Here is a 24,693-nt window from a genome sequence, read left to right on the forward strand (position 1 = left end):
TAAAGCCGCTTTATTAGAACTGTTGCACATTATTTCATATCTCTCACGCTGTTGCAGTTCTTTCGCAACGCCTACTGCTGCGATGAATTCTGAATCAGCATTTCTTAATCAAGCATGTGTGTTCACCTGCGTAATTGTTTAAATCCTTAGAATTATTTCAAAATTCCTGTGTACCGACACACTTACCAAAAAAAGAGCATAGGATGCCGAAACCCGGGATCGAACCAGGGACCTTTAGACCTTCAGTCTAACGCTCTCCCAACTGAGCTATTTCGGCACACGGGAGAAGAATGAAAGCGGGATTTAACAGTTCTTGCGTGTCGGTAAAGCCGCTATATTAGAGCTGTTGCACATTATTTTATGTCTCTCACGCTTTTGCGGTTCTTTCGCAACGCCTACTGCCGCGATGCATTCTGAATCAGCATTTCTTAATCAACCATGTGTGTTCACCTGCGTAACCGTTCCACTCGTTACATTTATAGCAAAATTCGTGTGTACCGAAAGATTTAACAAAAAAAGCGCATAGGACGCCGAAACCCGGGACCAAAACAGGGACCTTTAGATCTTCAGCCCAACGCTCTCCCAACTGAGCTATTTCGGCACACGGGAGAAGAGTGAAAGCGGGATTTAACAGTTCTTGCGTTCCGGTAAAGCCACTTTATTAGAGCTCTTGCACATTATTTCATGTCTCTCACGCTGTTGCGGTTCTTTCGCAACGCCTACTGCCGCGATGCATTCTGAATCAGCATTTCTTAATCAAGCATGTGTGTTCACCTGCGTAATTGATTAACTCCTTAGAATTATTGCAAAATTCCTGTGTACCGACACACTTACCAAAAAAAGAGCATAGGATGCCGAAACCCGGGATCGAACCAGGGACCTTTAGACCTTCAGTCTAACGCTCTCCCAACTGAGCTATTTCGGCACACGGGAGAAGAATGAAAGCGGGATTTAACAGTTCTTGCGTGTCGGTAAAGCCGCTTTATTAGAGCTGTTGCACATTATTTTATGTCTCTCACGCTTTTGCGGTTCTTTCGCAACGCCTACTGCCGCGATGCATTCTAAATCATCATTTCTTAATCAAGCATGTGTGTTCAACTGCGTAACCGTTTCTCTTCCTTAAAATTATTGTAAAATTCCTGTGTACCGACAGATTTAACAAAAAAGAGCATAGGATGCCGAAACCTGGGATCGAACCAGGGACCTTTAGATCTTCAGTCTAACGCTCTCCCAACTGAGCCATTTCGGCACACGGGAGAAGAATGAAAACGGGATTTAACAGTTCTTTCGTTACGGTAAAGCCGCTTTATTAGAGCTGTTTCACATTATTTCATGTCTCTCACGCGGTTGCGGTTCTTTCGCAACGCCTACTGCCGCGATGCATTCTGAATCAGCATTTCTTAATCAAGCATGTGTGTTTACCTGCGTAATTGTTTAACTCCTTAGAATTATTGCAAAATTCCTGTGTACTGACATATTTAACAAAAAAAGCGCATAGGACGCCGAAACCCGGGTTCGAACCAGGGACCTTTAGATCGTCAGCCCAACGCTCTCCCAACTGAGCTATTTCGGCACACGGGAAAAGAGTGAAAGCGGGATTTAACAGCTCTTGCGTTTCGGTAAAGCCGCTTTATTAGAGCTGTTGCACATTATTTCCTGTCTCTCACGCTGGTGCGGTTCTTTCGCAACGCCTACTGCCACGATGCATTCTGAATCAGCATTTCTTAATCAAGCATGTGTGTTCACCTGCGTAACCGTTTATCTCCTTAGAATTATTGCAAAATTCCTGTGTACCGACAGATATAACAAAAAAAGAGCATAGGATGCCGAAACCCGGGATCGAACCAGGGACCTTTAGATCTTCTGTCTAACACTCTCCCAACTGAGCTATTTCGGCACACGCGAGAAGAGTGAAAGCGGGATTTACCATTTCTTGCGTTTCGGTAAAGCCGCTTTATTAGAGCTGTTGCACATTATTTCATGTCTCTCACGCTGTTGCGGTTCTTTCGCAACGCCTACGGCCGCGATGCATTCTGAATCAGCATTTCTTAATCAAGCATGTGTGTTCACCTGCGTAACCGTTTCACTCGTTAGATTTATAGCAAAATTCTTGTGTACCGAAAGATTTAACAAAAAAAGCGCATAGGACGCCGAAACCCGGGATCGAACCAGGGACCTTCAGATCTTCAGTCTAACGCTCTCCCAACTGAGCTATTTCGGCAGACGGGAGAAGAGTGAAAGGGGGATTTAACAGTTTTTGCGTTTCGGTAAAGCTGCTTTGATAGAGCTGTTGCACATTATTTCATGTCTCTCACGCTGTTGCGGTTTTTCGCAACGCCTGCTACCGCGATGCATTCTGAATCAGCATTTCTTAATCAAGCATGTATGTTCACCTGCGTAACTGTTTAACTCCTTAGAATTATTGCAAAATTCCTGTGTACCGACAGATATAACAAAAAAAGAGCATAGGATGCCGAAACCCGGGATCGAACCAGGGACCTTTAGATCTTCAGTCTAACGCTCTCCCAACTGAGCTATTTCGGCACTTTTTTTTTTCTTTATTGCCTGTTTTCGGCTCACGTAAACAATACACATATTAACTGATACACAACACAATCCAAAACATTGTAAAAACCGTGGCTCAAAGATGTGGCCACGCATCTGTTAAAATGTTTTTATCGTCGATAGTAATTCGACGCGCGGCAACCATTCTGGGGGGAATTCCTCCAACTTTTGTTCATCCACAAAATTTCTTAAATACTCTTTGAAATGCACGAGCTATTTCGGCACACGGGAGAAGAGTGAAAGGGGGATTTAACAGTTCTTGCGTTTCGGTAAAGCTGCTTTATTAGAGCTGTTGCACATTATTTCATGTCTCTCACGCTGTTGCGATTTTTCGCAACGCCTGCTACCGCGATGCATTCTGAATCAGCATTTCTTAATCAAGCATGTGTGTTCACCTGCGTAACCGTTTAACTCCTTGAAATTATTGCAAAATTCCTGTGTACCGACAGATATAACAAAAAAAGAGCATAGGATGCCGAAACCCGGGATCGAACCAGGGACCTTTAGATCTTCTGTCTAACACTCTCCCAACTGAGCTATTTCGGCACACGCGAGAAGAGTGAAAGCGGGATTTACCATTTCTTGCGTTTCGGTAAAGCCGCTTTATTAGAGCTGTTGCACATTATTTCATGTCTCTCACGCTGTTGCGGTTCTTTCGCAACGCCTACTGCCGCGATGCATTCTGAATCAGCATTTCTTAATCAAGCATGTGTGTTCACCTGCGTAACCGTTTCACTCGTTAGATTTATAGCAAAATTCCTGTGTACCAACAGATTTAACAAAAAAAGAACATAGGATGCCGAAACCCGGGATCGAACCAGGGACCTTTTGGTCTTCAGTCTAACGCTCTCCCAACTAAGCTAATTCGGCACACGGGAGAAGAGAGAAAACGGGATTTAACAGTTCTTGCGTTTCGGTAAAGCCGCTTTATTAGAGCTGTTGCACATTATTTCATGTCTCACGCTGTTGCGGTTCTTTCGCAACGCCTACTGCCGCGATGCATTCGGAATCAGCATTTCTTAATCAACCATGTGTGTTCACCTGCGTAACCGTTCCACTCGTTACATTTATAGCAAAATTCGTGTGTACCGAAAGATTTAACAAAAAAAGCGCATAGGACGCCGAAACCCGGGACCAAAACAGGGACCTTTAGATCTTCAGCCCAACGCTCTCCCAACTGAGCTATTTCGGCACACGGGAGAAGAGTGAAAGCGGGATTTAACAGTTCTTGCGTTCCGGTAAAGCCACTTTATTAGAGCTCTTGCACATTATTTCATGTCTCTCACGCTGTTGCGGTTCTTTCGCAACGCCTACTGCCGCGATGCATTCTGAATCAGCATTTCTTAATCAAGCATGTGTGTTCACCTGCGTAATTGATTAACTCCTTAGAATTATTGCAAAATTCCTGTGTACCGACATATTTAACAAAAAAAGAGCATAGGATGCCGAAACCCGGGATCGAACCAGGGACCTTTAGATCTTCAGCCCAACGCTCTCCCAACTGAGCTATTTCGGCACACGGGAGAAGAGTGAAAGCGGGATTTAACAGTTCTTGCGTTCCGGTAAAGCCGCTTTATTAGAGCTCTTGCACATTATTTCATGTCTCTCACGCTTTTGCGGTTCTTTCGCAACGCCTACTGCCGCGATGCATTCTGAATCAGCATTTCTTAATCAAGCATGTGTGTTCACCTGCGTAATTGATTAACTCCTTAGAATTATTGCAAAATTCCTGTGTACCGACATATTTAACAAAAAAAGCGCATAGGACGCCGAAACCCGGGACCAAAACAGGGACCTTTAGATCTTCAGCCCAACGCTCTCCCAACTGAGCTATTTCGGCACACGGGAGAAGAGTGAAAGCGGGATTTAACAGTTCTTGCGTTCCGGTAAAGCCGCTTTATTAGAGCTGTTGCACATTATTTCATGTCTCTCACGCTGTTGCGGTTCTTTCGCAACGCCTACTGCCGCGATGCATTCTGAATCAGCATTTCTTAATCAAGCATGTGTGTTCACCTGCGTAATTGTTTAACTCCTTAGAATTATTGCAAAATTCCTGTGTACCGACAGATTTAACAAAAAAGCGCATAGGACGCCGAAACCCAGGATCCAACCAGGGACCTTTAGATCTTCAGTCTAACGCTCTCCCAGCTGAGCTATTTCGGCACACGGGAGAAGAGTGAAAGCGGGATTTAACAGTTCTTGCGTTTCGGTAAAGCCGCTTTATTAGAACTGTTGCACATTATTTCATATCTCTCACGCTGTTGCAGTTCTTTCGCAACGCCTACTGCTGCGATGAATTCTGAATCAGCATTTCTTAATCAAGCATGTGTGTTCACCTGCGTAATTGTTTAAATCCTTAGAATTATTGCAAAATTCCTGTGTACCGACACACTTACCACAAAAAGAGCATAGGATGCCGAAACCCGGGATCGAACCAGGGACCTTTAGACCTTCAGTCTAACGCTCTCCCAACTGAGCTATTTCGGCACACGGGAGAAGAATGAAAGCGGGATTTAACAGTTCTTGCGTGTCGGTAAAGCCGCTTTATTAGAGCTGTTGCACATTATTTTATGTCTCTCACGCTGTTGCGGTTCTTTCGCAACGCCTACTGCCGCGATGCATTCTAAATCATCATTTCTTAATCAAGCATGTGTGTTCAACTGCGTAACCGTTTCTCTTCCTTAAAATTATTGTAAAATTCCTGTGTACCGACAGATTTAACAAAAAAGAGCATAGGATGCCGAAACCTGGGATCGAACCAGGGACCTTTAGATCTTCAGTCTAACGCTCTCCCAACTGAGCCATTTCGGCACACGGGAGAAGAATGAAAACGGGATTTAACAGTTCTTTCGTTACGGTAAAGCCGCTTTATTAGAGCTGTTTCACATTATTTCATGTCTCTCACGCTGTTGCGGTTCTTTCGCAACGCCTACGGCCGCGATGCATTCTGAATCAGCATTTCTTAATCAAGCATGTGTGTTCACCTGCGTAACCGTTTCACTCGTTAGATTTATAGCAAAATTCTTGTGTACCGAAAGATTTAACAAAAAAAGCGCATAGGACGCCGAAACCCGGGACCAAAACAGGGACCTTTAGATCTTCAGCCCAACGCTCTCCCAACTGAGCTATTTCGGCACACGGGAGAAGAGTGAAAGCGGGATTTAACAGTTCTTGCGTTCCGGTAAAGCCACTTTATTAGAGCTCTTGCACATTATTTCATGTCTCTCACGCTGTTGCGGTTCTTTCGCAACGCCTACTGCCGCGATGCATTCTGAATCAGCATTTCTTAATCAAGCATGTGTGTTCACCTGCGTAATTGATTAACTCCTTAGAATTATTGCAAAATTCCTGTGTACCGACATATTTAACAAAAAAAGAGCATAGGATGCCGAAACCCGGGATCGAACCAGGGACCTTTAGATCTTCAGCCCAACGCTCTCCCAACTGAGCTATTTCGGCACACGGGAGAAGAGTGAAAGCGGGATTTAACAGTTCTTGCGTTCCGGTAAAGCCGCTTTATTAGAGCTCTTGCACATTATTTCATGTCTCTCACGCTGTTGCGATTCTTTCGCAACGCCTACTGCCGCGATGCATTCTGAATCAGATTCTTAATCAAGCATGTGTGTTCACCTGCGTAATTGATTAACTCCTTAGAATTATTGCAAAATTCCTGTGTACCGACATATTTAACAAAAAAAGGACATAGGATGCCGAAACCCGGGATCGAACTAGGGACCTCTTGATCTTCAGTCTAACGCTCTCCCAACTGAGCTATTTCGGCACACGGGAGAAGAGTGAAAGCGGGATTTAACAGTTCTTGCGTTTCGGTAAAGCCGCTTTATTAGAGCTCTTGCACATTATTTCAAGTCTCTCACGCTGTTGCGGTTCTTTCGCAACGCCTACTGCCGCGATGCATTCTGAATCGTCATTTCATACTCAAGCATGTGTGTTCCCCTGCGTAATTGTTTAACTCCTTAGAAATATTGCAAAATTCCTGTGTACCATAATTTAACAAAAAAGCGCATAGGACGCCGAAACCCGGGATCGAACCAGGGACCTTTAGATCTTCAGTCTAACGCTTTCCCAACTGAGCTATTTCGGCACTTTTGTTTTTCTTTATTGCCTGTTTTCGGCTCACGTTAACAATACACATATTAACTGATAATTACACAACACAATCCAAAACAATGTAAAAACCGTGGCTCAAACGATGTGGCCACGCATCTGTTAAAATGTTTTTATCGTCGATAGGAATTCGACGCGCGGCAACCATTCTGGGGGGAATTCCTGCAACTTTTGTTCATCCACAAAATTTCTTATATACTCTTTGAAGTACTGGGTGGGTGCTCGTGCATCTACATCAAAGTGCATGGCTGCCATCCTGGATTTCCAAATGCTATGAAGAGCCATAAGCATTATCATATCATATGGGGTACCATCGTCACTTTGTATTTGCAAATAGCGGATGCCATGTGCATCAATGGGGAAATCTTTTTTGATCGTGCGCTGGAGCACGTCCCAAAGAAAGATAGCATCCCAGCAGTCAATGAATACATGCTCAATTGTCTCCTCCTTTCTGCATATTATGCAATGCGTGCCCCAAGGAACGTAGAACCCCTTTGCAGCCATTCAGGTTTTGACGGTCAGCGTACCGGTATGTAATTTAAAAAAGAAATTCTTAGCACCTGGCGATATTTTCATCGCCTTGACGCACTTTAGTACAGTGTGGCCATGGCATACATTTTAAAGGGACCGATACAAAGGCACTGGTAAAAACACATCACATACGTCCTTGTACAACTTTCTTCGTCGGACTTGACTCAAGTATTCAAGTGAAAACCGCACTGACAGAAACCTACAAGAAAGTACAACTTCGCGGAGAAAGCCATAAACACCACCAGGTATGCTGCAGGTTGATACAACCATGTTAGGCAAGTGTTGGCCCAGGCGAAGTTGACAGACAGTGCGAAGGAATGGGTTGTCGACGTCTCTAAAGAAACAAAATCGATTAACTACCTGTCTTAAAAACAAATGCGACAAGCCGAGTCCTCCATTTCGCACTCGAAGAAATAAATTGGTCCGACTCGATCTTTCCCAAGACGATTCCCACACAAAGACAGCGAACACACGGTGAAATTTTTGAATGTTTACCCTTGAACAATGTAAGACTTGTAAGATATACCAAATTTTACTCACTAAGAATATGTTGCAAATTGTGGCTTTAGAAAACATAGACCAATTCCAGCCATTCCACTTGTTCACTCTTTCCCGCAGGTTATCCACTTGGCTCCTCCAGTACGAGTCGCTGTCTTTGTAGCATTCGAGGGGGGCACCCAAGTATTTCACCGGTGTCGTAACAAACCTTATGCTGGCAAAACTGCCTGGGGTTTCTGCCCAGTCACCGTGCCAAAATCCAAGGCATTTTCCCCAGTTTACAGCGCTGCCACTTGCAGCACAGAAGTTAGTAACGCATTTGACAGCATCTGCTATGCTGTCAGAGTCCGCGCAAAAAATGGCAATATCGTCCGCATAAGCCAACAGCCGGACTTCAACCTCGTGCAGCTTAAACCCACGGACACAGTCATTCTCTATGACACTCAAACAAAAGGACTCTATGTACAAACAAAACAATAGTGGTGAGAGAGGACAACCCTGACGGACCGAACGCTTGACTGGGATGCGCTTCCCCACCACCTTGTTAACGATTAGCCGCGTTGAGCAGTCTCGGTACGCCATGACAACCACCTCTGATTATTTTCCCTAAATTCACATAATCTAGGATGCACAGCAGAATTTCATGAGGCACCCTGTCAAAAGCCTTCTCGAGGTCGATTTGCAGCATTGCGACTCGCGCACCAATAGCGTCGCAACATTCGAGGATGCTCCGGGCTGCGTGTATATTCGTGAGGATAGTTCGACCTTTAATGCCGCACGTCTTATGCGGCCCCACGAGCTCCGTAATGACTGTTTGCAACCTTTTAGTTAGGATTTTCATGAATATCTTGTAATCTCCATTAGTGAGGCAGATTGGGCGGTAAGAATTTACTTTGCGCAGTGCAACGGGGTCTTCTGATTTTGGTATAAGAACAGTGTGAGATGATGAAAAGGACGGGGGTAATGTTTTCAGCTCGAATGCCTCATTATAAACGTCAGCTAAGACTGGTGTTATTTCAAACTTGAAACACTTATAAAAGGCGGAAGTCAGACCATCAGGGCCAGGCGATTTCCCGGGATGCATACTTTCAATAGCACTGTTAACTTCCTCTTCCGAAATGGGTTCCTCCAGTATTTCTTTTGTATTATTGTCAAGCTTTGGCATCAGCGGTAAAAAATCTTTTTTAAAACGATCGACATCAACTGAGATGGCGGCGAATAAACCATTGAAGTGCTCAAAGAAAGCACGCTCGATAACATCTGCGACATCGCTGACTTCACCCTCGTGTTCAATTTCTGTTATCTGATAACGACGCGCATGCCACTTTTCTGAGCCCAACGCCCTTTTTGACGGTGCTTCTGCCGTTATCAGTCGCTCGGCTCTTGCCCGAACCATAGCACCGCGGTATCTTTCGACATCGAACCGCTCAATTTTACTTTTCAACGCGCGAATATCTTCAAGAAACATGCCGGGCATTCTACATTCTTCGAGGAGCAATTTTTCCAGGCTTCTGCGCATTAGCTTTTCTTCTGCTCCTTTTTCTCTGCTTATAGCGCTCGAGCGTTCCAAAGCCTTCAATTTAACGACCTGCTTGAAGTTCTCCCATTTTTCTCTAAACGTCTTTTTACTGCGAACTTTCATTTTTTCGACTTCCGTCATTACTTCCTCCATAAATTTTTCATCACTCAGCAGATTCGAATTCAATTTCCATAGTTGCCACTCGAAGGCCCTTTTCGTTTCGTTCGTGCTAGCTACTACAAAGCTAACCAAGCAGTGGTCACTAAATGAAACGGCGTTAACACGGTATGCCTTGCAAAGCGGTACCAATTCTACACTCACGTACGCCCTATCTAGTCGGGCATGGCTGGCTGCCTGAAAGTGAGTACTGCATAGTCCGGCCACCACCGAGACATTCAGCCACATCCTCCAAACCATGTTCTCTTACTATATCGCTTAAGACAGCCGTACTTGCATCCCTGTAATGTCGTTCGCTAGTTTTGTCTTTGGCTGAAAGAACGCAGTTGAAATCGCCAATAATGATTAGGAGCCTATTACATTTGGTATACTGCTTTAGTTGTTCGAAAAATATGCGTCTTTCGTCAGTGACAGTCGGTGCGTACAAGCATATTACGCGCCATTCCAATCCCGAAAACAAAAGATCGCAAACAATGAGCCGACCAGACGGACATGACGTTGAGGCTTCTACTTTAGCACCCAGACTCTGTCTGACAAACAAAACGCAACCAGAAGAAGTCCCTATGGCATGGCTAACTATAACAGAATACCGCGGCAAGAATTGGCGCAACATGCCCCCAGTTTCATCGTCGCCATGGACTTTAGTCACTTGGACTGCCAGTATGTCAAGGTCGAGGTCACTTACTAGCCGATAAAGCTGACATTGTTTTCTCCGTGAGGCCAGGCCACGCACATTTAAAGTGGCCACACGGATTGAATTTTCCATTTGCACCATTGTAAGGCTACGAAAAACCCAGGGGCATGGCGCTTACCTTACAACTGCAATTCCTTCCTGAACGTCTTGTCCCAGTACAGTCCTTAAGTTGGCGAAGGCAGCGTTTCCGCCGTCTTGCGCTCCGACGAAATGTTTGGCCGTGGCCGGATGATAGGCCGCCGAGCGGGAGTCGTTTTGGCGGGTGGTTCGTCCGGCGAGACAGCAGTGGTGCCCTTGTCTTTTTTCCCTTCGTCACGGGGACGCTTTCCCGTCACAGTGCCACTGTCGCTTTCAATCCCAGTCATCGGTTCAGCCTCGGAGGGGGTCTCCTCTGCTGAGCCAAGACACGTGTCGCCGGTGCTGCTTGCATCCACCTTTTCACTGCTTTCTCCTACGCCTTCGTATGGAAGCCCGGCATCGGGCTTACCTGCAGCTTCACCCACGCCCTCTTCTTCATGGCATGACGACCCATCTTCCACAGCAGAGTTTGGGTTAACTCCTGCTGTTTCTTTCGAGTCTGCCTCATCCATGAGGTGCTCCAGTGCGTCACTTTCCTGCGCTGGTCCGGTCACACTGGCATATGTCTTCGCGCAGTCGTCGTCTTCGTGGCCGAAGCGGCGACAACGACTGCAGCGGGGTTCTCGGCAGTCGCGACGTATGTGACCGGTACTCTTGCACCGTAGGCACAACGGTGCACGGCCCGGAACGACAACGAGAGTCAGCTCTCCGGCAATCTTGAGCTGGTGCGGAATGTCATCCACCTTGACGTCGGAGTGCAGCTTTAGTCCCACAGACTGCGTCGTTGAGCCCTTTTCTGTGATGCCCGGTGCTCGCCACTTCTCCCGTTTCACTTCGAACACTTTCCCATAGGGAGTCAAGGCAACACGCACGTCTTCGTCGGTCACGCCATGCAGCAACCAGTGAAGCTTCAAGCGAACCTCGCGGTTATTTGGGTCAATGAGCAAACATGGGCGATCCTTTACCTTCACATCGATGGCGGAGAGCAACTTCCGAGCAGCTTCAGCACTCGTCAGGGTCACAGCCCATACGTGGTTCATTTGATACGCCCCCAACGCCAAAACGTCGTCGAGCGCACCAAGCTTGGCCAAAGTGTCCCGGTAATCTTCGACGCGGTAAGGCCGGGCTCTCGGATCACCATGCATGAAAACGGTATTCGCAGCGATGCGTCCGGAAGGCAGATTGGGCAGAATCACCTGATAATCGTCGGCGCTAGGCGCAAAAACCCTGTTACCGCGGCCAGGTCGGGCCGCTGATACCGCTCCGTCGGAGCCGAACATTCCGCCACCGTATAGCTCGAAAGCCGGCAGTGGAATCCAAAGTTATTTCAGCACACGGGAGAAGAGTGAAAGCGGCACTTAACATATCTTGCGTTTCGGTGAAGCCGCTTTAATAGAGCTGTTGCACATTATTTCATATCTCTCACGCTGTTGCAGTTCTTTCACAACGCCTACTGCCGCGATGCATTCTGAATTAGCATTTCTTAATCAAGCATGTGTGTTCACCTGCGTAATTGTTCACTCCTTAGAATTATTGCAAAATTCCTGTGTACCGACACATTTAACAAAAGAAGAGCATAGGACGCAGAAACCCGGGATCGAACCAGGGACCTTTAGATCTTCAGTCTAACGCTCTCCCAACTGAGCTGTTTCGGCACACGGGAGAAGAGTGAAAACGGGATTTAACAGTTCCTGCGTTTCGGTAAAGCCGCTTTATTAGAGCTGTTGCAAATTATTTCATGTCTCTCACGCGGTTGCGGTTCTTTCGCAACACCTACTGCCGCGATGCATTATGAATCAGCATTTCTTAATCAAGCATGTGTGTTCACCTGCGTAATTGTTTAACTCCTTAGAATTATTGCGAAATTCCTATGTACCGACAGATTTAACAAAAAAGCCATAGGACGCCGAAACCGGGGATCGAACCAGAACCTTTAGATCTTCAGTCTAACGCTCTCCCAACTGAGCTATTTCGGCACACGGGAGAAGAGTGAAAGCGGGATTTAACAGTTCTTGCGTTTCGGTAAAGCCGCTTTATTAGAGATATTGCACATAATTTCATGTCTCTCACGCTGTTGCGGTTCTTTCGCAACGCCTACTACCACGATGCAGTCTGAATCAACATTTCTTAATCAAGCATGTGTGTTCACCTGCGTAATTGTTTAACTCCTTAGAATTATTGCAAAATTCCTGTGTACCGACAGATTTAACAAAAAAAGCGCATAGGACGCCGAAACCTGGGATCGAACCAGGGACCTTTAGATCTTCAGTCTAACGCTCTCCCAACAGCTATTTCGGCACACGGGAGAAGAGTGAAAACGGGATTTAACAGTTCTTTCGTTACGGTAAAGCCGCTTTATTAGAGCTGTTTCACATTATTTCATGTCTCTCACGCGGTTGCGGTTCTTTCGCAACGCCTACTGCCGCGATGCATTCTGAATCAGCATTTCTTAATCAAGCATGTGTGTTTACCTGCGTAATTGTTTAACACCTTAGAATTATTGCAAAATTCCTGTGTACCGACACACTTACCAAAAAAAGAGCATAGGATGCCGAAACCCGGGATCGAACCAGGGACCTTTAGATCTTCAGTCTAACGCTCTCCCAACTGAGCCATTTCGACACACGGGAGAAGAGTGAAAACGGGATTTAACAGTTCTTTCGTTACGGTAAAGCCGCTTTATTAGAGCTGTTTCACATTATTTCATGTCACTCACGCGGTTGCGGTTCTTTCGCAACGCTTACTGCCGCGATGCATTCTGAATCAGCATTTCTTAATCAAGCATGTGTGTTCACCTGCGTAACCGTTTCACTCGTTAGATTTATAGCAAAATTCCTGTGTACCAACAGATTTAACAAAAAAAGAACATAGGATGCCGAAACCCGGGATCGAACCAGAGACCTTTTGGTCTTCAGTCTAACGCTCTCCCAACTAAGCTAATTCGGCACACGGGAGAAGAGAGAAAACGGGATTTAACAGTTCTTGCGTTTCGGTAAAGCCGCTTTATTAGAGCTGTTGCACATTATTTCATGTCTCTCACGCTGTTGCGGTTCTTTCGCAACGCCTACTGCCGCGATGCATTCTGAATCAGCATTTCTTAATCAAGCATGTGTGTTCACCTGGGTAACCGTTCCACTCGTTACATTTATAGCAAAATTCGTGTGTACCGAAAGATTTAACAAAAAAAGCGCATAGGACGCCGAAACCCGGGACCAAAACAGGGACCTTTAGATCTTCAGTCTAACGCTCTCCCAACTGAGCTATTTCGGCACACGGGAGAAGAGTGAAAGCGGGATTTAACAGTTCTTGCGTTTCGGTAAAGCCGCTTTATTAGAGCTCTTGCACATTATTTCAAGTCTTTCACGCTGTTGCGGTTCTTTCGCAACGCCTACTGCCGCGATGCATTCTGAATCGTCATTTCATACTCAAGCATGTGTGTTCCCCTGCGTAACCGTTTCACTCGTTAGAATTATAGCAAAAATCCTGTGTACCGACAGATTTAACAAAAAAGGCGCATAAGACGCCGAAACCCGGGATCGAACCAGGGACCTTCAGATCTTCAGCCCAACGCTCTCCCATGTGAGCTATTTCGGCACACGGGAGAAGAGTGAAAGCGGGATTTAACAGTTCTTGCGTTCCGGTAAAGCCGCTTTATTAGAGCTGTTGCACATTATTTCATGTCTCTCACGCTGTTGCGGTTCTTTCGCAACGCCTACTGCCGCGATGCATTCTGAATCAGCATTTCTTAATCAAGCATGTGTGTTCACCTGCGTAATTGTTTAACTCCTTAGAATTATTGCAAAATTCCTGTGTACCGACAGATTTAACAAAAAAGCGCATAGGACGCCGAAACCCAGGATCCAACCAGGGACCTTTAGATCTTCAGTCTAACGCTCTCCCAGCTGAGCTATTTCGGCACACGGGAGAAGAGTGAAAGCGGGATTTAACAGTTCTTGCGTTTCGGTAAAGCCGCTTTATTAGAACTGTTGCACATTATTTCATATCTCTCACGCTGTTGCAGTTCTTTCGCAACGCCTACTGCTGCGATGAATTCTGAATCAGCATTTCTTAATCAAGCATGTGTGTTCACCTGCGTAATTGTTTAAATCCTTAGAATTATTTCAAAATTCCTGTGTACCGACACACTTACCAAAAAAAGAGCATAGGATGCCGAAACCCGGGATCGAACCAGGGACCTTTAGACCTTCAGTCTAACGCTCTCCCAACTGAGCTATTTCGGCACACGGGAGAAGAATGAAAGCGGGATTTAACAGTTCTTGCGTGTCGGTAAAGCCGCTATATTAGAGCTGTTGCACATTATTTTATGTCTCTCACGCTTTTGCGGTTCTTTCGCAACGCCTACTGCCGCGATGCATTCTGAATCAGCATTTCTTAATCAACCATGTGTGTTCACCTGCGTAACCGTTCCACTCGTTACATTTATAGCAAAATTCGTGTGTACCGAAAGATTTAACAAAAAAAGCGCATAGGACGCCGAAACCCGGGACCAAAACAGGGACCTTTAGATCTTCAGCCCAACGCTCTCCCAACTGAGCTATTTCGGCACACGGGAGAAGAGTGAAAGCGGGATTTAACAGTTCTTGCGTTCCGGTAAAGCCACTTTATTAGAGCTCTTGCACATTATTTCATGTCTCTCACGCTGTTGCGGTTCTTTCGCAACGCCTACTGCCGCGATGCATTCTGAATCAGCATTTCTTAATCAAGCATGTGTGTTCACCTGCGTAATTGATTAACTCCTTAGAATTATTGCAAAATTCCTGTGTACCGACACACTTACCAAAAAAAGAGCATAGGATGCCGAAACCCGGGATCGAACCAGGGACCTTTAGACCTTCAGTCTAACGCTCTCCCAACTGAGCTATTTCGGCACACGGGAGAAGAATGAAAGCGGGATTTAACAGTTCTTGCGTGTCGGTAAAGCCGCTTTATTAGAGCTGTTGCACATTATTTTATGTCTCTCACGCTTTTGCGGTTCTTTCGCAACGCCTACTGCCGCGATGCATTCTAAATCATCATTTCTTAATCAAGCATGTGTGTTCAACTGCGTAACCGTTTCTCTTCCTTAAAATTATTGTAAAATTCCTGTGTACCGACAGATTTAACAAAAAAGAGCATAGGATGCCGAAACCTGGGATCGAACCAGGGACCTTTAGATCTTCAGTCTAACGCTCTCCCAACTGAGCCATTTCGGCACACGGGAGAAGAATGAAAACGGGATTTAACAGTTCTTTCGTTACGGTAAAGCCGCTTTATTAGAGCTGTTTCACATTATTTCATGTCTCTCACGCGGTTGCGGTTCTTTCGCAACGCCTACTGCCGCGATGCATTCTGAATCAGCATTTCTTAATCAAGCATGTGTGTTTACCTGCGTAATTGTTTAACTCCTTAGAATTATTGCAAAATTCCTGTGTACTGACATATTTAACAAAAAAAGCGCATAGGACGCCGAAACCCGGGTTCGAACCAGGGACCTTTAGATCGTCAGCCCAACGCTCTCCCAACTGAGCTATTTCGGCACACGGGAAAAGAGTGAAAGCGGGATTTAACAGCTCTTGCGTTTCGGTAAAGCCGCTTTATTAGAGCTGTTGCACATTATTTCCTGTCTCTCACGCTGGTGCGGTTCTTTCGCAACGCCTACTGCCACGATGCATTCTGAATCAGCATTTCTTAATCAAGCATGTGTGTTCACCTGCGTAACCGTTTATCTCCTTAGAATTATTGCAAAATTCCTGTGTACCGACAGATATAACAAAAAAAGAGCATAGGATGCCGAAACCCGGGATCGAACCAGGGACCTTTAGATCTTCTGTCTAACACTCTCCCAACTGAGCTATTTCGGCACACGCGAGAAGAGTGAAAGCGGGATTTACCATTTCTTGCGTTTCGGTAAAGCCGCTTTATTAGAGCTGTTGCACATTATTTCATGTCTCTCACGCTGTTGCGGTTCTTTCGCAACGCCTACGGCCGCGATGCATTCTGAATCAGCATTTCTTAATCAAGCATGTGTGTTCACCTGCGTAACCGTTTCACTCGTTAGATTTATAGCAAAATTCTTGTGTACCGAAAGATTTAACAAAAAAAGCGCATAGGACGCCGAAACCCGGGATCGAACCAGGGACCTTCAGATCTTCAGTCTAACGCTCTCCCAACTGAGCTATTTCGGCAGACGGGAGAAGAGTGAAAGGGGGATTTAACAGTTTTTGCGTTTCGGTAAAGCTGCTTTGATAGAGCTGTTGCACATTATTTCATGTCTCTCACGCTGTTGCGGTTTTTCGCAACGCCTGCTACCGCGATGCATTCTGAATCAGCATTTCTTAATCAAGCATGTATGTTCACCTGCGTAACTGTTTAACTCCTTAGAATTATTGCAAAATTCCTGTGTACCGACAGATATAACAAAAAAAGAGCATAGGATGCCGAAACCCGGGATCGAACCAGGGACCTTTAGATCTTCAGTCTAACGCTCTCCCAACTGAGCTATTTCGGCACTTTTTTTTTTCTTTATTGCCTGTTTTCGGCTCACGTAAACAATACACATATTAACTGATACACAACACAATCCAAAACATTGTAAAAACCGTGGCTCAAAGATGTGGCCACGCATCTGTTAAAATGTTTTTATCGTCGATAGTAATTCGACGCGCGGCAACCATTCTGGGGGGAATTCCTCCAACTTTTGTTCATCCACAAAATTTCTTAAATACTCTTTGAAATGCACGAGCTATTTCGGCACACGGGAGAAGAGTGAAAGGGGGATTTAACAGTTCTTGCGTTTCGGTAAAGCTGCTTTATTAGAGCTGTTGCACATTATTTCATGTCTCTCACGCTGTTGCGATTTTTCGCAACGCCTGCTACCGCGATGCATTCTGAATCAGCATTTCTTAATCAAGCATGTGTGTTCACCTGCGTAACCGTTTAACTCCTTGAAATTATTGCAAAATTCCTGTGTACCGACAGATATAACAAAAAAAGAGCATAGGATGCCGAAACCCGGGATCGAACCAGGGACCTTTAGATCTTCTGTCTAACACTCTCCCAACTGAGCTATTTCGGCACACGCGAGAAGAGTGAAAGCGGGATTTACCATTTCTTGCGTTTCGGTAAAGCCGCTTTATTAGAGCTGTTGCACATTATTTCATGTCTCTCACGCTGTTGCGGTTCTTTCGCAACGCCTACTGCCGCGATGCATTCTGAATCAGCATTTCTTAATCAAGCATGTGTGTTCACCTGCGTAACCGTTTCACTCGTTAGATTTATAGCAAAATTCCTGTGTACCAACAGATTTAACAAAAAAAGAACATAGGATGCCGAAACCCGGGATCGAACCAGGGACCTTTTGGTCTTCAGTCTAACGCTCTCCCAACTAAGCTAATTCGGCACACGGGAGAAGAGAGAAAACGGGATTTAACAGTTCTTGCGTTTCGGTAAAGCCGCTTTATTAGAGCTGTTGCACGATATTTCATGTCTCACGCTGTTGCGGTTCTTTCGCAACGCCTACTGCCGCGATGCATTCGGAATCAGCATTTCTTAATCAACCATGTGTGTTCACCTGCGTAACCGTTCCACTCGTTACATTTATAGCAAAATTCGTGTGTACCGAAAGATTTAACAAAAAAAGCGCATAGGACGCCGAAACCCGGGACCAAAACAGGGACCTTTAGATCTTCAGCCCAACGCTCTCCCAACTGAGCTATTTCGGCACACGGGAGAAGAGTGAAAGCGGGATTTAACAGTTCTTGCGTTCCGGTAAAGCCACTTTATTAGAGCTCTTGCACATTATTTCATGTCTCTCACGCTGTTGCGGTTCTTTCGCAACGCCTACTGCCGCGATGCATTCTGAATCAGCATTTCTTAATCAAGCATGTGTGTTCACCTGCGTAATTGATTAACTCCTTAGAATTATTGCAAAATTCCTGTGTACCGACATATTTAACAAAAAAAGAGCATAGGATGCCGAAACCCGGGATCGAACCAGGGACCTTTAGATCTTCAGCCCAACGCTCTCCCAACTGAGCTATTTCGGCACACGGGAGAAGAGTGAAAGCGGGATTTAACAGTTCTTGCGTTCCGGTAAAGCCGCTTTATTAGAGCTCTTGCACATTATTTCATGTCTCTCACGCTTTTGCGGTTCTTTCGCAACGCCTACTGCCGCGATGCATTCTGAATCAGCATTTCTTAATCAAGCATGTGTGTTCACCTGCGTAATTGATTAACTCCTTAGAATTATTGCAAAATTCCTGTGTACCGACATATTTAACAAAAAAAGCGCATAGGACGCCGAAACCCGGGACCAAAACAGGGACCTTTAGATCTTCAGCCCAACGCTCTCCCAACTGAGCTATTTCGGCACACGGGAGAAGAGTGAAAGCGGGATTTAACAGTTCTTGCGTTCCGGTAAAGCCGCTTTATTAGAGCTGTTGCACATTATTTCATGTCTCTCACGCTGTTGCGGTTCTTTCGCAACGCCTACTGCCGCGATGCATTCTGAATCAGCATTTCTTAATCAAGCATGTGTGTTCACCTGCGTAATTGTTTAACTCCTTAGAATTATTGCAAAATTCCTGTGTACCGACAGATTTAACAAAAAAGCGCATAGGACGCCGAAACCCAGGATCCAACCAGGGACCTTTAGATCTTCAGTCTAACGCTCTCCCAGCTGAGCTATTTCGGCACACGGGAGAAGAGTGAAAGCGGGATTTAACAGTTCTTGCGTTTCGGTAAAGCCGCTTTATTAGAACTGTTGCACATTATTTCATACCTCTCACGCTGTTGCAGTTCTTTCGCAACGCCTACTGCTGCGATGAATTCTGAATCAGCATTTCTTAATCAAGCATGTGTGTTCACCTGCGTAATTGTTTAAATCCTTAGAATTATTGCAAAATTCCTGTGTACCGACACACTTACCACAAAAAGAGCATAGGATGCCGAAACCCGGGATCGAACCAGGGACCTTTAGACCTTCAGTCTAACGCTCTCCCAACTGAGCTATTTCGGCACACGGGAGAAGAATGAAAGCGGGATTTAACAGTTCTTGCGTGTCGGTAAAGCCGCTTTATTAGAGCTGTTGCACATTATTTTATGTCTCTCACGCTGTTGCGGTTCTTTCGCAACGCCTACTGCCGCGATGCATTCTAAATCATCATTTCTTAATCAAGCATGTGTGTTCAACTGCGTAACCGTTTCTCTTCCTTAAAATTATTGTAAAATTCCTGTGTACCGACAGATTTAACAAAAAAGAGCATAGGATGCCGAAACCTGGGATCGAACCAGGGACCTTTAGATCTTCAGTCTAACGCTCTCCCAACTGAGCCATTTCGGCACACGGGAGAAGAATGAAAACGGGATTTAACAGTTCTTTCGTTACGGTAAAGCCGCTTTATTAGAGCTGTTTCACATTATTTCATGTCTCTCACGCTGTTGCGGTTCTTTCGCAACGCCTACGGCCGCGATGCATTCTGAATCAGCATTTCTTAATCAAGCATGTGTGTTCACCTGCGTAACCGTTTCACTCGTTAGATTTATAGCAAAATTCTTGTGTACCGAAAGATTTAACAAAAAAAGCGCATAGGACGCCGAAACCCGGGACCAAAACAGGGACCTTTAGATCTTCAGCCCAACGCTCTCCCAACTGAGCTATTTCGGCACACGGGAGAAGAGTGAAAGCGGGATTTAACAGTTCTTGCGTTCCGGTAAAGCCACTTTATTAGAGCTCTTGCACATTATTTCATGTCTCTCACGCTGTTGCGGTTCTTTCGCAACGCCTACTGCCGCGATGCATTCTGAATCAGCATTTCTTAATCAAGCATGTGTGTTCACCTGCGTAATTGATTAACTCCTTAGAATTATTGCAAAATTCCTGTGTACCGACATATTTAACAAAAAAAGAGCATAGGATGCCGAAACCCGGGATCGAACCAGGGACCTTTAGATCTTCAGCCCAACGCTCTCCCAACTGAGCTATTTCGGCACACGGGAGAAGAGTGAAAGCGGGATTTAACAGTTCTTGCGTTCCGGTAAAGCCGCTTTATTAGAGCTCTTGCACATTATTTCATGTCTCTCACGCTGTTGCGATTCTTTCGCAACGCCTACTGCCGCGATGCATTCTGAATCAGATTCTTAATCAAGCATGTGTGTTCACCTGCGTAATTGATTAACTCCTTAGAATTATTGCAAAATTCCTGTGTACCGACATATTTAACAAAAAAAGGACATAGGATGCCGAAACCCGGGATCGAACTAGGGACCTCTTGATCTTCAGTCTAACGCTCTCCCAACTGAGCTATTTCGGCACACGGGAGAAGAGTGAAAGCGGGATTTAACAGTTCTTGCGTTTCGGTAAAGCCGCTTTATTAGAGCTCTTGCACATTATTTCAAGTCTCTCACGCTGTTGCGGTTCTTTCGCAACGCCTACTGCCGCGATGCATTCTGAATCGTCATTTCATACTCAAGCATGTGTGTTCCCCTGCGTAACCGTTTCACTCGTTAGATTTATAGCAAAAATCCTGTGTACCGACAGATTTAACAAAAAAGGCGCATAAGACGCCGAAACCCGGGATCGAACCAGGGACCTTTAGATCGTCAGCCCAACGCTCTCCCAACTGAGCTATTTCGGCACACGGGAAAAGAGTGAAAGCGGGATTTAACAGCTCTTGCGTTTCGGTAAAGCCGCTTTATTAGAGCTGTTGCACATTATTTCCTGTCTCTCACGCTGTTGCGGTTCTTTCGCAACGCCTACTGCCACGATGCATTCTGAATCAGCATTTCTTAATCAAGCATGTGTGTTCACCTGCGTAACCGTTTAACTCCTTGAAATTATTGCAAAATTCCTGTGTACCGACAGATATAACAAAAAAAGAGCATAGGATGCCGAAACCCGGGATCGAACCAGGGACCTTTAGATCTTCTGTCTAACACTCTCCCAACTGAGCTATTTCGGCACACGCGAGAAGAGTGAAAGCGGGATTTACCATTTCTTGCGTTTCGGTAAAGCCGCTTTATTAGAGCTGTTGCACATTATTTCATGTCTCTCACGCTGTTGCGGTTCTTTCGCAACGCCTACTGCCGCGATGCATTCTGAATCAGCATTTCTTAATCAAGCATGTGTGTTCACCTGCGTAACCGTTTCACTCGTTAGATTTATAGCAAAATTCCTGTGTACCAACAGATTTAACAAAAAAAGAACATAGGATGCCGAAACCCGGGATCGAACCAGGGACCTTTTGGTCTTCAGTCTAACGCTCTCCCAACTAAGCTAATTCGGCACACGGGAGAAGAGTGAAAACGGGATTTAACAGTTCTTGCGTTTCGGTAAAGCCGCTTTATTAGAGCTGTTGCACATTATTTCATGTCTCACGCTGTTGCGGTTCTTTCGCAACGCCTACTGCCGCGATGCATTCTGAATCAGCATTTCTTAATCAACCATGTGTGTTCACCTGCGTAACCGTTCCACTCGTTACATTTATAGCAAAATTCGTGTGTACCGTAAGATTTAACAAAAAAAGAACATAGGATGCCGAAACCCGGGACCAAAACAGGGACCTTTAGATCTTCAGCCCAACGCTCTCCCAACTGAGCTATTTCGGCACACGGGAGAAGAGTGAAAGCGGGATTTAACAGTTCTTGCGTTCCGGTAAAGCCGCTTTATTAGAGCTCTTGCACATTATTTCATGTCTCTCACGCTGTTGCGGTTCTTTCGCAACGCCTACTGCCGCGATGCATTCTGAATCAGCATTTCTTAATCAAGCATGTGTGTTCACCTGCGTAATTGATTAACTCCTTAGAATTATTGCAAAATTCCTGTGTACCGACATATTTAACAAAAAAAGAGCATAGGATGCCGAAACCCGGGATCGAACCAGGGACCTTTAGATCTTCAGCCCAACGCTCTCCCAACTGAGCTATTTCGGCACACGGGAGAAGAGTGAAAGCGGGATTTAACAGTTCTTGCGTTCCGGTAAAGCCGCTTTATTAGAGCTCTTGCACATTATTTCATGTCTCTCACGCTGTTGCGGTTCTTTCGCAACGCCTACTGCCGCGATGCATTCTGAATCAGCATTTCTTAATCAAGCATGTGTGTTCACCTGCGTAATTGATTAACTCCTTAGAATTATTGCAAAATTCCTGTGTACCGACAGATATAACAAAAAAAGAGCATAGGATGCCGAAACCCGGGATCGAACCAGGGACCTTTAGATCTTCAGTCTAACGCTCTCCCAACTGAGCTATTTCGACTTTTTTTTTCTTTGTTGCCTGCTTTGCAAACAGTACAAATCAGTATAAGAATACAGTGCAGTGTCACGTGTAAAAGTGCTGTCACATCTTCCAGCACATGGGGGTTAAAAAGGCAGACGCGTTATGCCCACCAACTTATCTAAACATGGCAACCACTCTGGCTTATCTTGTGCCTCGTATGCAGTCATCAAATACTGTACACTTTCTATGAAGTACTCTCGAGCGGGCCGGGGATTCACGTCTACGTTTCGCACTGCCATCCGTGTTCGCCACACACTGTGAAGAACCAGTACCATGAGCATATCGTAGGGCACACTTCCTACATTTATGACTGGCAAAAAACGGATGCCATACTGTGTAACTGGCAGGTCTTTTTTCAGGGTCCTTTGAAGGATGTCCCAGAGAAAGACTGCATCAGTACAGTCTAGAAAGATGTGGTCAACTGTCTCGAGGTTTCTGCAGATAATGCAATCAACTGACGGGACGAATATTCCTTTTTCTCGGAGCCATGGATTGGTAGGGAGTGTGCCGCTGTGAAGTTTGAAAAAGAATGTCTTCATTGATGGTCTAATTGGCATCTTCTTCACTCTTTTCAAGACGTCATCCCCGGGCCCATTAGGGTGCAATGTTCTATACAGAGGCTCTGGCAACATGGTTTCTACAAGGTCCTTGTACAGTCTCTTTCGCGAAACCCTAGAGAGATACTCCATCTAAAATCGCACTCTCAATATTTCCACAGCAGCAATCACTTCTTTCATGTACCCCTTAGGTCTTTTTGTCACCCCATTTACAGTGGTTACAATGAAATCAGGCAAAAAATGGGACAGCCGCACATGTATCAACGTTCTCAAAAAACGATCATCTTGATCTCGTAAAAAAACAAACCTAGATACTATCTGTCTCAGGAACAAGTGTACAAGACCAAGCCCCCACTTTTCACAGAACGGAACAGATTCGTTCGGCTTGTCCTTTCCCACGTGGACGCCCAGATAAACACTGCGATCACTCTGTGTAGCTTTTGTACAGCAACACGTGACATGAATAGCACTTGTAAAACATACCATACTCGTGAAATAAGAAATATGTTGCTCACTGTTGACCTCGTAAACATTGAGAAATCGCGCCCACCCCACGTTTTGGTCTTGTCTCTTAGTTGTTCTGTCTCTTGTTTCCAATATTCTGTTGTGTCTCTGTAGTGTTGGAGAGGTACCCCTAAGTACTTGTCAGGTATAACCTTCCATGTAATGCTTTCAAATATTGATGGTGTATTCTGCCAATTTCCGTGCCATATTCCAAGACATTTACTCCAGTTGACTCTACTATCAGTGCAATCACAGAAGAATTTCACATCGTTTAGTGCTTCTCTAATACTCTCCCGATCTTCGCAGAACACAGCAATATCGTCGGCATAACTAAGTATTTTGACCTCTGCAGACATCAAATGAAACCCCCGCACCTGATCATTCTGTATCACTTTCTGGCATAGAGGTTCTAAATAGATAGCAAAAAGCAGTGCTGATGCAGGGCATCCTTGTTTTACACTCGATAAGACTTGTATATTATCACTAAGCTGTTTGTTTATTACAATTTTTGTAGTGCATCCCGTGTACGCCATTCGAACCCCTTCCAACACCACAGACCCTATATTGACATAGTCAAGAATGCTGAAAAGTATGTCATGGTTCACGCGGTCAAATGCCTTTTCGAGATCGATTTGTAGCATAGCTACTTTACCGTCAAACTCATCGCAGCATTCTAACATATTTCGGGCTATATGAATGTTCGTCATAATTGTTCTGCCTTTTATGCCACAAGTCTGATGTGGTCCGACTATTTTTGTAATCACTGTTTGAATTCGCCTGGTCAAAACACCCATGAATATTTTGTAGTCAACATTCGCTAGGGTTATGGGTCTGTAGGATGTGACGGACAGCTGTTTCCTGGGATCTCCAGTTTTTGGGATTAACACGATGTGTGTTCTCCGAAAAGATATTGGTAACTCTTTCCTCTCGTATGCCTCATCTAACACATTCCACAAAGCTTCTGCCACAAGATTTTTAAATTTCTTATAGAATGCTACACCTAGTCCATCTGGACCGGGTGTTTTTCATTTTTTCAATGGTGATTGAGACCGTTTTTCATTTTTTCAATGGTGATTTCTATTTCTCTAACCGAGATGGGTGCTTATAATCGCGCTTTTACGTCATCCTCAAGCTTCGGCATAAGTGACAAGAATCGCCGACTATACGTACTC

At 45.1% G+C, this 24,693-nt stretch overlaps 43 non-coding genes across 43 annotated transcripts; all 43 read right to left on the bottom strand.

The window, feature by feature from the left end:
* Positions 1 to 204: 204 nt before the first annotated feature.
* TRNAF-GAA (transfer RNA phenylalanine (anticodon GAA)) lies at positions 205 to 277 on the bottom strand. The gene has a single exon. It is a non-coding gene; the product is annotated as a tRNA-Phe (tRNA).
* Positions 278 to 852: 575 nt separating this feature from the next.
* Positions 853 to 925, bottom strand: TRNAF-GAA (transfer RNA phenylalanine (anticodon GAA)). The gene has a single exon. It is a non-coding gene; the product is annotated as a tRNA-Phe (tRNA).
* A 251-nt stretch (positions 926 to 1,176) lies between these two features.
* Positions 1,177 to 1,249, bottom strand: TRNAF-GAA (transfer RNA phenylalanine (anticodon GAA)). The gene has a single exon. It is a non-coding gene; the product is annotated as a tRNA-Phe (tRNA).
* Positions 1,250 to 1,500: 251 nt separating this feature from the next.
* Positions 1,501 to 1,573, bottom strand: TRNAV-GAC (transfer RNA valine (anticodon GAC)). Its single transcript has one exon. It is a non-coding gene; the product is annotated as a tRNA-Val (tRNA).
* A 251-nt stretch (positions 1,574 to 1,824) lies between these two features.
* On the bottom strand, positions 1,825 to 1,897 carry TRNAF-GAA (transfer RNA phenylalanine (anticodon GAA)). Its single transcript has one exon. It is a non-coding gene; the product is annotated as a tRNA-Phe (tRNA).
* Positions 1,898 to 2,148: 251 nt separating this feature from the next.
* On the bottom strand, positions 2,149 to 2,221 carry TRNAF-GAA (transfer RNA phenylalanine (anticodon GAA)). The gene has a single exon. It is a non-coding gene; the product is annotated as a tRNA-Phe (tRNA).
* Positions 2,222 to 2,471: 250 nt separating this feature from the next.
* Positions 2,472 to 2,544, bottom strand: TRNAF-GAA (transfer RNA phenylalanine (anticodon GAA)). The gene has a single exon. It is a non-coding gene; the product is annotated as a tRNA-Phe (tRNA).
* Positions 2,545 to 3,038: 494 nt separating this feature from the next.
* On the bottom strand, positions 3,039 to 3,111 carry TRNAF-GAA (transfer RNA phenylalanine (anticodon GAA)). The gene has a single exon. It is a non-coding gene; the product is annotated as a tRNA-Phe (tRNA).
* Positions 3,112 to 3,362: 251 nt separating this feature from the next.
* TRNAF-GAA (transfer RNA phenylalanine (anticodon GAA)) lies at positions 3,363 to 3,435 on the bottom strand. Its single transcript has one exon. It is a non-coding gene; the product is annotated as a tRNA-Phe (tRNA).
* A 573-nt stretch (positions 3,436 to 4,008) lies between these two features.
* On the bottom strand, positions 4,009 to 4,081 carry TRNAF-GAA (transfer RNA phenylalanine (anticodon GAA)). The gene has a single exon. It is a non-coding gene; the product is annotated as a tRNA-Phe (tRNA).
* Positions 4,082 to 4,655: 574 nt separating this feature from the next.
* On the bottom strand, positions 4,656 to 4,728 carry TRNAF-GAA (transfer RNA phenylalanine (anticodon GAA)). Its single transcript has one exon. It is a non-coding gene; the product is annotated as a tRNA-Phe (tRNA).
* A 251-nt stretch (positions 4,729 to 4,979) lies between these two features.
* Positions 4,980 to 5,052, bottom strand: TRNAF-GAA (transfer RNA phenylalanine (anticodon GAA)). Its single transcript has one exon. It is a non-coding gene; the product is annotated as a tRNA-Phe (tRNA).
* Positions 5,053 to 5,303: 251 nt separating this feature from the next.
* Positions 5,304 to 5,376, bottom strand: TRNAF-GAA (transfer RNA phenylalanine (anticodon GAA)). The gene has a single exon. It is a non-coding gene; the product is annotated as a tRNA-Phe (tRNA).
* Positions 5,377 to 5,951: 575 nt separating this feature from the next.
* TRNAF-GAA (transfer RNA phenylalanine (anticodon GAA)) lies at positions 5,952 to 6,024 on the bottom strand. Its single transcript has one exon. It is a non-coding gene; the product is annotated as a tRNA-Phe (tRNA).
* Positions 6,025 to 6,273: 249 nt separating this feature from the next.
* Positions 6,274 to 6,346, bottom strand: TRNAF-GAA (transfer RNA phenylalanine (anticodon GAA)). The gene has a single exon. It is a non-coding gene; the product is annotated as a tRNA-Phe (tRNA).
* Positions 6,347 to 6,594: 248 nt separating this feature from the next.
* Positions 6,595 to 6,667, bottom strand: TRNAF-GAA (transfer RNA phenylalanine (anticodon GAA)). The gene has a single exon. It is a non-coding gene; the product is annotated as a tRNA-Phe (tRNA).
* A 5,102-nt stretch (positions 6,668 to 11,769) lies between these two features.
* On the bottom strand, positions 11,770 to 11,842 carry TRNAF-GAA (transfer RNA phenylalanine (anticodon GAA)). The gene has a single exon. It is a non-coding gene; the product is annotated as a tRNA-Phe (tRNA).
* Positions 11,843 to 12,091: 249 nt separating this feature from the next.
* On the bottom strand, positions 12,092 to 12,163 carry TRNAF-GAA (transfer RNA phenylalanine (anticodon GAA)). The gene has a single exon. It is a non-coding gene; the product is annotated as a tRNA-Phe (tRNA).
* A 251-nt stretch (positions 12,164 to 12,414) lies between these two features.
* TRNAF-GAA (transfer RNA phenylalanine (anticodon GAA)) lies at positions 12,415 to 12,485 on the bottom strand. The gene has a single exon. It is a non-coding gene; the product is annotated as a tRNA-Phe (tRNA).
* Positions 12,486 to 12,736: 251 nt separating this feature from the next.
* TRNAF-GAA (transfer RNA phenylalanine (anticodon GAA)) lies at positions 12,737 to 12,809 on the bottom strand. Its single transcript has one exon. It is a non-coding gene; the product is annotated as a tRNA-Phe (tRNA).
* Positions 12,810 to 13,384: 575 nt separating this feature from the next.
* Positions 13,385 to 13,457, bottom strand: TRNAF-GAA (transfer RNA phenylalanine (anticodon GAA)). The gene has a single exon. It is a non-coding gene; the product is annotated as a tRNA-Phe (tRNA).
* Positions 13,458 to 13,708: 251 nt separating this feature from the next.
* On the bottom strand, positions 13,709 to 13,781 carry TRNAF-GAA (transfer RNA phenylalanine (anticodon GAA)). Its single transcript has one exon. It is a non-coding gene; the product is annotated as a tRNA-Phe (tRNA).
* A 250-nt stretch (positions 13,782 to 14,031) lies between these two features.
* Positions 14,032 to 14,104, bottom strand: TRNAF-GAA (transfer RNA phenylalanine (anticodon GAA)). Its single transcript has one exon. It is a non-coding gene; the product is annotated as a tRNA-Phe (tRNA).
* A 251-nt stretch (positions 14,105 to 14,355) lies between these two features.
* On the bottom strand, positions 14,356 to 14,428 carry TRNAF-GAA (transfer RNA phenylalanine (anticodon GAA)). Its single transcript has one exon. It is a non-coding gene; the product is annotated as a tRNA-Phe (tRNA).
* Positions 14,429 to 15,003: 575 nt separating this feature from the next.
* TRNAF-GAA (transfer RNA phenylalanine (anticodon GAA)) lies at positions 15,004 to 15,076 on the bottom strand. Its single transcript has one exon. It is a non-coding gene; the product is annotated as a tRNA-Phe (tRNA).
* A 251-nt stretch (positions 15,077 to 15,327) lies between these two features.
* On the bottom strand, positions 15,328 to 15,400 carry TRNAF-GAA (transfer RNA phenylalanine (anticodon GAA)). The gene has a single exon. It is a non-coding gene; the product is annotated as a tRNA-Phe (tRNA).
* Positions 15,401 to 15,651: 251 nt separating this feature from the next.
* Positions 15,652 to 15,724, bottom strand: TRNAV-GAC (transfer RNA valine (anticodon GAC)). Its single transcript has one exon. It is a non-coding gene; the product is annotated as a tRNA-Val (tRNA).
* Positions 15,725 to 15,975: 251 nt separating this feature from the next.
* On the bottom strand, positions 15,976 to 16,048 carry TRNAF-GAA (transfer RNA phenylalanine (anticodon GAA)). Its single transcript has one exon. It is a non-coding gene; the product is annotated as a tRNA-Phe (tRNA).
* Positions 16,049 to 16,299: 251 nt separating this feature from the next.
* On the bottom strand, positions 16,300 to 16,372 carry TRNAF-GAA (transfer RNA phenylalanine (anticodon GAA)). The gene has a single exon. It is a non-coding gene; the product is annotated as a tRNA-Phe (tRNA).
* Positions 16,373 to 16,622: 250 nt separating this feature from the next.
* TRNAF-GAA (transfer RNA phenylalanine (anticodon GAA)) lies at positions 16,623 to 16,695 on the bottom strand. The gene has a single exon. It is a non-coding gene; the product is annotated as a tRNA-Phe (tRNA).
* A 494-nt stretch (positions 16,696 to 17,189) lies between these two features.
* On the bottom strand, positions 17,190 to 17,262 carry TRNAF-GAA (transfer RNA phenylalanine (anticodon GAA)). Its single transcript has one exon. It is a non-coding gene; the product is annotated as a tRNA-Phe (tRNA).
* Positions 17,263 to 17,513: 251 nt separating this feature from the next.
* Positions 17,514 to 17,586, bottom strand: TRNAF-GAA (transfer RNA phenylalanine (anticodon GAA)). The gene has a single exon. It is a non-coding gene; the product is annotated as a tRNA-Phe (tRNA).
* A 573-nt stretch (positions 17,587 to 18,159) lies between these two features.
* TRNAF-GAA (transfer RNA phenylalanine (anticodon GAA)) lies at positions 18,160 to 18,232 on the bottom strand. Its single transcript has one exon. It is a non-coding gene; the product is annotated as a tRNA-Phe (tRNA).
* A 574-nt stretch (positions 18,233 to 18,806) lies between these two features.
* Positions 18,807 to 18,879, bottom strand: TRNAF-GAA (transfer RNA phenylalanine (anticodon GAA)). The gene has a single exon. It is a non-coding gene; the product is annotated as a tRNA-Phe (tRNA).
* A 251-nt stretch (positions 18,880 to 19,130) lies between these two features.
* Positions 19,131 to 19,203, bottom strand: TRNAF-GAA (transfer RNA phenylalanine (anticodon GAA)). The gene has a single exon. It is a non-coding gene; the product is annotated as a tRNA-Phe (tRNA).
* Positions 19,204 to 19,454: 251 nt separating this feature from the next.
* Positions 19,455 to 19,527, bottom strand: TRNAF-GAA (transfer RNA phenylalanine (anticodon GAA)). Its single transcript has one exon. It is a non-coding gene; the product is annotated as a tRNA-Phe (tRNA).
* Positions 19,528 to 20,102: 575 nt separating this feature from the next.
* Positions 20,103 to 20,175, bottom strand: TRNAF-GAA (transfer RNA phenylalanine (anticodon GAA)). The gene has a single exon. It is a non-coding gene; the product is annotated as a tRNA-Phe (tRNA).
* Positions 20,176 to 20,424: 249 nt separating this feature from the next.
* Positions 20,425 to 20,497, bottom strand: TRNAF-GAA (transfer RNA phenylalanine (anticodon GAA)). Its single transcript has one exon. It is a non-coding gene; the product is annotated as a tRNA-Phe (tRNA).
* A 251-nt stretch (positions 20,498 to 20,748) lies between these two features.
* Positions 20,749 to 20,821, bottom strand: TRNAV-GAC (transfer RNA phenylalanine (anticodon GAA)). The gene has a single exon. It is a non-coding gene; the product is annotated as a tRNA-Val (tRNA).
* A 251-nt stretch (positions 20,822 to 21,072) lies between these two features.
* TRNAF-GAA (transfer RNA phenylalanine (anticodon GAA)) lies at positions 21,073 to 21,145 on the bottom strand. Its single transcript has one exon. It is a non-coding gene; the product is annotated as a tRNA-Phe (tRNA).
* Positions 21,146 to 21,396: 251 nt separating this feature from the next.
* On the bottom strand, positions 21,397 to 21,469 carry TRNAF-GAA (transfer RNA phenylalanine (anticodon GAA)). Its single transcript has one exon. It is a non-coding gene; the product is annotated as a tRNA-Phe (tRNA).
* A 573-nt stretch (positions 21,470 to 22,042) lies between these two features.
* TRNAF-GAA (transfer RNA phenylalanine (anticodon GAA)) lies at positions 22,043 to 22,115 on the bottom strand. The gene has a single exon. It is a non-coding gene; the product is annotated as a tRNA-Phe (tRNA).
* Positions 22,116 to 22,366: 251 nt separating this feature from the next.
* On the bottom strand, positions 22,367 to 22,439 carry TRNAF-GAA (transfer RNA phenylalanine (anticodon GAA)). Its single transcript has one exon. It is a non-coding gene; the product is annotated as a tRNA-Phe (tRNA).
* Positions 22,440 to 24,693: the final 2,254 nt, after the last annotated feature.

The sequence above is a fragment of the Rhipicephalus microplus genome, chromosome X (assembly GCF_043290135.1).
Source record: "Rhipicephalus microplus isolate Deutch F79 chromosome X, USDA_Rmic, whole genome shotgun sequence".
In the NCBI taxonomy this organism is placed as follows: domain Eukaryota; kingdom Metazoa; phylum Arthropoda; class Arachnida; order Ixodida; family Ixodidae; genus Rhipicephalus; species Rhipicephalus microplus.